Below are 8,410 nucleotides of genomic sequence, written 5' to 3' on the forward strand. Positions count from 1 at the left end.
TTGTTTCCTCAACATTCAAGAAATGGCTCATTAAATTGTGTGAACAGGGGTGTTGCCAGGTTGTTTGTTGTCTCATTGGCTGACTTCTTGAAGGAAAAACATCCTGTCTCACCCTCACAGCAGCAGTCACAGTGACACATTGCCAGATTGTACACACTTCCCTGTTGCAGACATTTCTCCTGACTTACAGTTGGCCTGACTGCGATGAATCCTGAGGGGTTACCACTGCATGAGAGGCGGTATGAAGGGTATCCTGCACAGCCTGGAGAACCTGCAGTGGTTCAGACCGTTCAGACTGTGAACATCTTCACTGAACCCCCCAAGGACCACATCATCTGGTCTCTCTTATGCTTGGTCTACACGAACCCCTGCTGTCTTGGACTGGTCGCTCTCATCTACTCCTTCAAGGTCAGTTTAGATGCCAAGTTTGGCTTTAATCTGTAAAATTTAAAAAACAGATTAAATTCTATATAAGAGTATCTAGAGAGGATTTTTCTGTCTGCAAGAATAAGGGTTGCATCATCTGCATAGAGATCTTATTTGGTGTTTCAACTTTTAATCAATTATTAGGCCTGACAGCATTTATGCATTAATTGAAATTAATTAAGGTCCAAAATAGGTGCATACATTTTTGTAATTGTGGTTAATCACATACTTTATTGTCAGTTTCAGGACACTTTGATTAAGCCACATGCATTGTCAACTCACAGCCACAGTGGTGAAAAATAGGTTGACCATCACTCCTTAATATCGCATCTCAGAAAAAAAAAAAAGATTCACAGAAAGCTCAGTGGAAAAGTCAAAAATCATCTGCACCTTGGTTTAAAACTAAGGCTGTCAAAGTTAATGTGTTAATATCGCGTTAACTCAAATGACTTTTAATGCCGCTAATTTTTTTGTCGCACGATTAACGCATGCGCATTCTGTATGACCCTCAACCCAGCCCGTAGTTTGCCAGACCAGGAAGTTGCACCATCGTGATGCAGTACGTGAGCAGAAATGGATAAAGGACAGAGACTTTTGAATGACAGGTTCAGCTTTCAGATCTTGTCAGGTAAGACTGAAGTTATTTTCTCCTACTGTCAACATGAATGGAGTTACAGGAAGTTCGTAGTCTTATATAACCCGCACCACTCGCTGGCCATGCACACCTCTAATGCAGAGAGCCACCCCCCTCGCCATGCTGGATTTGTTTACAATGGAGGCACTCACAAGTTTGACTCTACATTGTAGTATTATTCAGTAATATTACATTAATATTAATATTACATTAAGGTCAGTATCTCCATCTGTTGTGGCTTGCTGGGCTTGAGTTTACCATGTAATGCTCTCAGCATATTTTTGCAGCGTTCAGTATCTTTGTGCTCAGACTAGAGAATTTTCTGGACTTTATCTGTTGTTGTTTTGGGTTGCTGACATGAACAAACATTTGCATGAAGAAAGCATTTTGTCCACTTGTGTTGATAAGGGTATTTAAATCTTGAGAAATAGTACTGTAAGGTACATTTAGAAAAGACAAAAAAGTGTGATTAATTTGCGATTAATCGCAAGTTAACTATGGAATTTGTGAGATTAATCACGATTAAAAATTTTAATCTATTGACAGCCCTATTTAAAACACATTTATTTTATTTCCTTTTCAGTCCATAACAATTTTTTTTTTTATCATGGATGCATTCATTTCAAACTCTTTAATCTACCACAAGTTTTTTTTCATTCATTAATAAAAGCAGGTCTGTATCCAAACATTTGCGAAATAATACTGTCACACTGTATCCAAACAGGAAGTTCATAATCGTTTAAAACTGGGGAAACACTACACAACTTTCACAGTCCTTACAGCTTTTGTAAAGACCAGGAGTTCACACCAACAGACTGGTTTCTGCAGATTTTTGTATGTTGACTGAAAGACAGGATCACACACTTAAAAACTGCACCTGATGAGGGATTGCAGAAGACATGATTTGTCAAACCAGCTTAAGCCAGCTGAAAACATCAAACTCATGCAAGGGCGACAGTTTAAAGCAAGGAAGTCAAACTCATTTTGGGTCTGGATTTGCTCCAATGAGACATCCTGCGGGACGGAGTATTTATGACCAGACAAATAAATTGGCTGCTGAAAATGTATTAATATAAATTGTTCAATGTTTGGTACATGCACAATTTATTAAGGGCTGCATGTTTACACTCAAAAATGTTATATTCTTTAGACAGAGGATTTACCTGAAATCAGTCAGTCAGTCAGACAAAAATATCATGCTGGCCTTATATCATAAGACAATTGGAATACTCATTAAAAATATGCATTCAGTTGTAAAACAGCAACCAAGAATATTTCACCTGTCCTGGAATCAGTTCACAGAGTCTAGAGAGGAGACAGAGAGAGAGAGAGAGGAGAACTCTACGGAGAGTTACTTCTCACTGGTGCACCAAAATGCTGCTAAAAGAACTCCAAACTCTTCTCCTGCTGAACTTTTAAGCACATCTGAGCAACTATAGTCGTTTTTCTACATGACTATTCTCTCTGAGTCCCCCTGACTCAGATAGCAACAAAACCGAACGTGCTGACCTCTCATGTCATAGAACAGTCTGTGTCCAGATTAGGATTTAATGTTCAGTTATAAAGTAAGTTTTTACCATAATGAAAGGAATTTTTTTGCATTTGACTTGTTGACATAAAATTAAATTCTGTATAAATAAATTAAGTTGATATTAGTCTGGCATGACAATTTCATTATAATGAGGGATAAAATCAGGCTGACATTGAACTGAGCCACACCATATCTAACCAAAGTGAGTTATGATGTCTGGGTTTGTGACAGTTACGCAGGGAAAGTATTTGCCATCCCGAGAGCAGCTGTTTTAATTCCCCACAGGGATAGAAGTTTGGTTTTACAAGGCAAAAATCTCTCACATTTGTTAAGGCCAGAGATGCAGGAAACAGAGGTGCAGACAGGACTGGACTCGGTGAGAGAGCAAAGTGCAACTATGCATGGTGTGCACGAGGTATAGTATTTATCTCTGATGGTGTAAATGGATAAATAGTTAAATTACTAATTTTTCTTGTTCCTTCAGACTTCAATCATCCAATACATCAAACAACACCAAACAAGAGTCAATGGTAGAATAATCTGTTTGGCATTGGCAGAGAAGATTTGGCAAATTTTTCAGGGGTGCAACCCACATACTCAGCTCTGCTGCTCATCCCACAAACAAATGTGGCACCATTTAAAAGGGAAATAAACCGGCTTTAAACATTATAAGATTTATTTCAATTCCTGATTTGCTAACTTCCTGCAGTCTTCCTCAGAAGTCCTAGAAAAAGCCAAGATAACAAAACTCTACCTGACTGTCAATAAGAAAAGAAAGGAAAAATCATATTTTGTGGAGACAGCATGAAAAGAGTCACGGTCTCTTTGGCAAAGCCTGAATCTTAACTATATCTTTTTCTTGGTGGTATCCATGAAGCAATAACCAAAGTGAAAGAAAATGTTTTAGACCACCCATCCATTACATAAACTAAACATTTTACAGTAAAGAATTAATCTCCATGAACTTCATGCTGAACATTATGCTACTACTAAACTCACACTGAGCACACAAGGAGCTATTAATCAAAAGAACAGCAGGTTTAGAGCCAATAAGATGTTTCCTTCAGATTAAAAAAGTGCACAGTAATGACACAAAGATGTTAAACAGAAAAACAGATATTAAGTGTTTGTCTCAAATATTGCTGAAGATCTAATGATCTATGTTTGTGTCTTTTCAGTCCAGGGATCGGAAAATGGCTGGTGACCTGGAGGGTGCTAGGCATTACGGCTCAACCGCCCGAAGTTTCAACATCGCAGCCACTGTTTTGTTTTGTTTGGGGATCTTGATTTTCTTAATTTCTATAATCTCTGTTTCTGTGGCTGCAAGTAATGCTACAAGTAATGTAAGGAGTTATTACAACCTAAATTATGGGTATGGCAAGTAAACCCTCAGAACAGGACTGGAGTCAACTGATGCTGTGGCTCCATGCTGTTATTCCTCTGCCTGATTCTAATGCAAACATTGTGGGTTTTTTATGCTTTATGCTTATTTCTGTAGAGAGTCTGCAGAGATTTTATTCTCTTTAATTTGCTGTCTGCAGTCAAGATTAAATCCAACTCTTGTTTTTTTTAATTGTCTACAATTGAGACATTTTTTATTCTAAATAAATAATACTGGCTTGTTTTCAGTTTCATTATCTTTGGATTGTCCTAGTTAAATTTTGGTTTCTATGGAAAAGAGTCCGTGTTTGTGAAGCATTTGTGTACTGTTGTTAGTTTTGTGTGATAAACCAGGCACAAACTTTATTTTTGGCACAACAACAGAAATATATTTAGACTTTCACAACCAACCTTTTAAAAACAAACAAAGATGCTCAATCATAGAACAAATAATTGTACGTTTAGTTTTAGTCACACTCAAGTCATTCTAGTCTGGTTTTAGTATGCTAAAAATTCTTACATTTTAGTCCTTTACATGTTTTTCTCTATCTAAAGTAACTCACTGGCTATCATGCCTAACCTGTTGAAACAGACTCAAGGCGATTTGCAGAGTTGGTGCAGTTTGTGTGCGCTGGTGCGGACAAGACCACTTAAGACCACTTAAAAAGGTGGGTCTCCATCCACTTTTATCAGACTCTGTTGTGGTTTATTAATAGTGAAAGCACAAACCAACCGTAATCAAACCTAGGCCTGGCTCACAATCTCCGTTCCAGTTCATCCCAAAGGTGCTCAGTGGGGTTGAGGTCAGGGCTCCTTGCAGATCAGTCAAGTCTTTCCAAACATAACTCATCAAACCATGTCCTTAAAGTCCTTCTTTGTGCACTGGGGAACAGTCATTTAAGAATAGAAGAAGGCCTTCCCAAAACCGTTGCCACAAAGTTGGAAGCATAGCACTGTCCAAAATAGGGATGGGTACCTTTCACATTTGAATCAGTATGGTACAGATACCCAGTACCCATGAGTCCACATCAACGGTACCCATTTTTGGTACTTTTGTGTATGTCTGTGATAATAAATGTAATTTCATTTATAGAAAAGAAGTCCAAAACTTCATTTCTCGATATCAAAACACTATCAAATATCAAATATATCGAAACAACATTCAAAAACATTTGTAATGTAACACCATAAATGTTTGCACAAATTACTCCAACATGAAAAAACTAAACTACTTTAACTGCCCAGTGTTTTTTCTTTAAATTGTACAAATTCAAACCCAGCCCTACTACCTCCTATTCCTTTCCCCTCTAAGAAAAATGTGTGTTGGGGTCCATGGAGGGCAAATAAGTTTAGAATAAATGAACCATAGAGGATGGAGGCTAATTAAATAAATGTCAAATTTTTGTTTGTTTTAATTCTGTTGTTTTGTTTTATTGTTCTCATAAAATATTTTATTTAAGCCTGTAAAGCCGTCCACTGTGTTTTACAGTATAATAATAGTGTTTGCCCTATAGTAGTGTATTTTTGTATAGCACCAGAACATTCATGTTGGACTCAAGACACAGTATAATACCAAAAAACTTATACCTTCCCCATCCACTGTTCCCTCTAAGGGGTTTTACTACACACTTGCGCACTGCTCTCCACCTCTCTGCGCGGAAGAGAAAAAAGTTGCGCACTCAAAATCCCAGAGGAGTTTTCATGGTTTTTCCTAATATGCACTGTGATCAAAGACGCATTAATTTGTAGGCTAGCTGGTACTGTAGCCTGGGGTTTCTGCCTCCATGGGGGCCTCACATATGAGAAATTGAAAGTGTGGCTATCACATAATGCCACGGCCTGCACACTGATGGCAGGGCCTGATATTGACAGCCACTGAATGCGGCTGGATTCCAAGCAATTTATGAGCGCCAAAAACTCCACCACCCTCTAACTGTACTTGGCTCTTAGTGCCAGTATGTGGGTGAATTGGATGCTTGTTTCAATGACTGATTTACACATAAAGGGAGAATTTTTTCCCGAAATAACTGCCATGTGGTTGCGTCTATCGGTGAGTCCGTCGTGCGTCTTTCTGCAGACATTTTTGGCTTTATGCCGTTCACACAGTGACGCAAATATAAACACTCGCACACAGACAAACACAAGCTAACGTGTTGGTGGTGTAGACCTGAGGCTTCTTTCTGTGGAGGAGAAAACGATTCAACACAGAGCAGAACTTTTCTCCTGCTTTAAAGCTCCTCTCTGACCATGGCGCATACCTGCATCGATGCTGTCTATGAATACCGGCTCTCTCTCTTTCTCTTTCTTTTTCTCTCTCTTTCCTCTCTCTCTTTCTCTCTCTCTCTCTCTCTCTCTTTGCTCTCTCTCTCTCCTTAGTGAGCTGCAGACTGTTAAATTATTGTTTTTTAACATTCCACTTCTATATTTTTTCATGACGATACACCCTAATGATTAAACCTCAGTATATGAGCTCAAGTTGCAGGAAATATAGATTTCCTGTATATTAATAATTAACCATCAAAAACATCAAAAAATCTCTTAAATCCTAATAACTGATCAGCAGGGCAGTGAGAAACAGAGGCAGACAGGAGCTAGGAATAGAAATCTTCTACAGGTGTTAAAAAGAGAGTAAAGCTGTAAGTTTCTGTTTTTATCATTTATTTATTACAGTAATGAGAGTTAAATCAGCTGATCTTTCCTATACGTTAACTTAATGTAACGCATTAAAATAATCTATTATTTTAATAAACAATCATAATTTTTTAGCATTAAATGGATGTCTATTTTTATGTAAATATGGTGCTTTTAAGAATGAATCTGGCCTAAATGATCTACAATGAGACCAGGAAAGAGTTGGATCTCCTGTGATGGACTGATAACAAGAGGATTTAAGCCCTGATGTTTCTAACTGTGTGACACATTTCTCTGTAATGTGCTGTTAAATTTGTGCAGGTAGAAGTCCTTTAGGACACCTGACTGTGATAAAGTTGATAAAGCATGAGAACAAAGCGATGTGTTTTGTCTCATCCAAGACGTTCTAGATTTGAGTCTTTTTATATGAAACTGCAGACTTTGTTAATGTCTGTTTTCACCTGAGGATAAGTTAGAATCCCAGTTTTCTTTTACATTTCAAAAGATTGTACGTCCTTGAAATGTAAACCTTGGTTAAAAATAAACAGGATTTCCAGACATCAGAATTGTGGCTCGTGAGTGAATGAATGGTAAAATTCATAACTTGAACATTGATTATTAATCATTATAGTTATAGTCACTTGTAATGATATTTAGGGTTGGAGAGGTGATGCCATGACACTGCCATATGGACGTAGTGTACGCATCAGATGTCGCCCACAGTTGATGAAGTAGGCGCTCAGGGGAGTCGGATGTCTGCTCAGGAGTTTTGAAAATTAGAGGGAACATTTCTTTTAGGTGAGGCCGTTTTTACAGCTGTCCTGTCCCGGAGCTTCTTTCCTTGTTAGCAGCTCACAGAAGAGAAAGAGTTGCTCGCTGAGGTACAGGTCAAAGCTCATGAATGTTACCTGCTGCTATTTGGTAGAAATCTTGTTGTGTTTCTCTGTCTGAGCCAGTTTATTAGTTCATTTTTACACATTCAGGCTTGTCTACTAACACCTTTTTTTTCCAGCATGCCCAAAGATCAGACAGCTACAGCAGCGAGTTTTACACTGAATTTCACCAGCTAATTAACTTCAGGCTGTATACTCCAGCACTTGTGAACAAAATCCATTTCATACCATGTTTAATTTAAAATTTAATCAAGGATGTCTAGCAGAAAATAACTTTGTAAGAAGGCTACTACTTTTTCTTAATAATAAAGAGATAAGGAACTTTTTTATGTTGGAAATCCAGTGTAACTCTACAAAGCCAACATTAGTGTGGTGAACTGAGTTCTTGTTTGTGTTGATTTGCCTGTTATAAACTGTCCAATATTTTTTTTGTCTTAGCTTTTATTCTAAAATGTATTTTTCCAACTATGCACCAGTTTAAATAGCAAAAAAAAATCCATATTTAACAATGCACTCCTTCTAGGTGTAATTCATTGGCATGCATTTCAGTAATGTGAATGACACTCCAGAGACATTAAAATGGTCTGAGTTAAAGCAGCAGAGGTGGTCACATTCTCATCTTAAACTTCTTTATGGATGGATTAAGCTCTAGATATATCTCATCTCTATTACTTGTGATTTAAATGGTATAAGGGGAGAAAGATGAACTCACATTAGGCCAATTTTAAGCTTGGCTTCATTCATTTTGATCTCTGTATTAGACCTGCAAGATACTTGAGACTGTCCACATGAAGTCAGGAGGAGCTGATGTCTGAATTCAGCAGGTTAAATTTAGGAAATTCACCATAACTGAGTGGGAACCTGACTTCATACTTTATACTCTGAATTCAAGTATTCTCTTTAATAGGGATGCCG

General features: G+C 37.8%; 1 long non-coding RNA gene across 1 annotated transcript; it reads left to right on the plus strand.

Moving 5' to 3' along the window:
- Nucleotides 1-270: 270 nt before the first annotated feature.
- Nucleotides 271-3,895, plus strand: LOC121507219. The gene is made up of 3 exons (XR_005991708.1): nucleotides 271-408; nucleotides 944-1,054; nucleotides 3,770-3,895. It is a non-coding gene; the product is annotated as an uncharacterized LOC121507219 (long non-coding RNA).
- Nucleotides 3,896-8,410: the final 4,515 nt, after the last annotated feature.

This window comes from Cheilinus undulatus, linkage group 3, assembly GCF_018320785.1.
Source record: "Cheilinus undulatus linkage group 3, ASM1832078v1, whole genome shotgun sequence".
Classification (NCBI taxonomy): Eukaryota; Metazoa; Chordata; class Actinopteri; order Labriformes; family Labridae; genus Cheilinus; species Cheilinus undulatus.